This window comes from Octopus bimaculoides, chromosome 2 (assembly GCF_001194135.2).
Source record: "Octopus bimaculoides isolate UCB-OBI-ISO-001 chromosome 2, ASM119413v2, whole genome shotgun sequence".
Taxonomy (NCBI): Eukaryota; Metazoa; Mollusca; class Cephalopoda; order Octopoda; family Octopodidae; genus Octopus; species Octopus bimaculoides.
In genome coordinates, this window is record NC_068982.1 from 70,528,279 (window position 1) to 70,530,590 (window position 2,312).

At 32.7% G+C, this 2,312-nt stretch overlaps 1 protein-coding gene across 1 annotated transcript in view; it reads left to right on the top strand.

Annotated features, from left to right (window-relative positions):
* The window catches only part of LOC106875330 (uncharacterized), a 104,948-nt gene that overhangs the window by 90,771 nt on the left and 11,865 nt on the right, over positions 1-2,312 (top strand). The window lies entirely within an intron of this gene.

A 2,312-nucleotide genomic window follows, 5' to 3' on the forward strand; every position in this document is an offset into this window, starting at 1 on the left:
TGTGTGTGTGTGTGTGTGTGTGTGTGTGTGTATGTATATGTATATATATATATGTATATATATATGTATACATATGTATATATATATATATATGTACATACATATTATATGTGTGTGTATGTATGTATGTATGTATGTATGTATGTATAATCGTTAATAGATGCGCTCAGCACGCGACAATTTTTGCCATTCTGGTTCCGACTATTATTGATACTCACATTAAATTCTCACTGTTGCGTGACCACGGAGGATCCTGTGCTGTCTGAGGTGGGCTATAACGTAAAGTAACGTAATATAAAGAGCATATCAATAATGAGAGTAAAGAACATGAGTTTCAACTTGGTACTTCATGTTACATATGTTTCAGTACTCGGTCACCCCATAGATGCAATCCTTAGATGCATCTCATAAGGTCAGCACGCATAATCAAAAACTTCTGTCTGGGGATGTGTTTGATTATGTATATTGCCTTATGAGATGCATCTACGGATTGCATCTATAGTGTGTTACGGAATACTGAAACATATGTAACATATGAAATAAAGGAATACCAAATTCAAGCTCACGTTCTTTTTCTCTCATTTATTCAAAACATTCTGTTGTTTAATTGTTTATTGTTCATTTGTACTGGGCAAATGTGAACTTCCTCATGTGCAAACATCTCGAAGTTTGTTCCTGATTAGAATTTATTACATTCCCCTTAGATGTAAAAATTTGGTAAACTTCTAAACCTAAGTCACATTTTCTAGTTCCAAGTCTGTATGGTTTTGCAGTACAAATTAATTCCCAATTGATAATATAGTCTTTGGTTCTGTCTTTAACAGACCAGATTAATTTACTAAGACTTGTTTAGAATCTTTTTTTAAATCTCAAATACCGTTATCCTGTTTACGTTTATGTGTAGTGAAAAACTGAGTCTATTTCATTCACGTTATTCTCACCCTTTTGATGCAAACCGAACGAAAGTATATTCTTTGTTTGTATATAACATACAAAGTGAAAGTGAACCAAAAGATGCTGATATGTAGATATATAATAGCAATGTAACTTTAGTATTACTTCTTAAAACAATTGTTATACATACACAAATGTGCCCCATCGACTTTTTTCCTCATGACTTCTAGAAAAATGGGTATTTTTTAATAAAATGTTCTACAAATACACTTCAGATGGTGTGGATTTCGATAGCATCAGAATTTGTAGTGAAAAAGACATATTTTCGTGGCAGCGGAGAGAAGAGTTTCAGAAAATTCACATAAGTTGACTTTGTCACTTCATAACTTCCGGAAAAAAAAGGGTATTTTTAATTGACGATTTCTTCAAATACTTTTCAGAATGTGTAAATTACGATTATATCAGTATTTAATATGGAAATTAAAATTCGTGGGATAGCACACACACATACTGGCGCACTTCACACTTTTTGGGAAAAATTAATTTCACAACAGCTTCCGATATATCTGAAACCTATTTGTAGAATTTTTTTTTAAATGTCTTTAAATGATATTGACTAAAAGTGACCTTGCAATTAAAACATTAAGGGCGCACCCAAAATACCAACAGGAAGTAAGAGAAAGTTGTGGTGAAAGAGTACAGCAGGGTTCGCCACCATCCCCTGCCGGAGCCTCGTGAAGCTTTTGGTGTTTTCGCTCAATAAACACTCACAACCCCCAAATTACTAGAAAACATTTCTCCAACACCAGACAACAAAGATCATGTCATCCATTGTAAGCCGTCAGACGACACTTAAATTACCAATCAAAACGAATTCTATAATGAATGTGTGTGTGTGCATGCGTGTGTGTGTGTATGTGGGTGTGTGCGTGTGTGTATGTGCATGCGTGTGTGTGTGTGTGAATGCGTGTGTTTATAAGATAAATTGAGATACAAAAATTGTATATTAAAATGTTAGTCGTGAGAAATGTTCAGAAGAAAGACAGTTGATCATGTAAAATATATATTATTATGTTGCTAAGTATTCAATCTACTTTAATTCCCCTCGGATGTACACAGGGGGATTAAACGCCATGATGAAACTTTTGTCTCGGCTCTCTTAATCGATAACCAAGACAAGAAGAAACAAATCTGATGTAAAAGGCGTGCTGAAATTTGATAACCGTATAACAAATCCACAGCTATATATCGAACATAATTTGTTATAAATTTATGTCTACCTCTGATAACAATTAATAAGTAACAGAATAAGAATTGTCGCTTGGTCTGGGTTCTTTTATTATTATTATTATTATTATTATTATTATTATTATTATTATTATTATTATTATTATTATTATTAGCAAACAAAAAAAAAA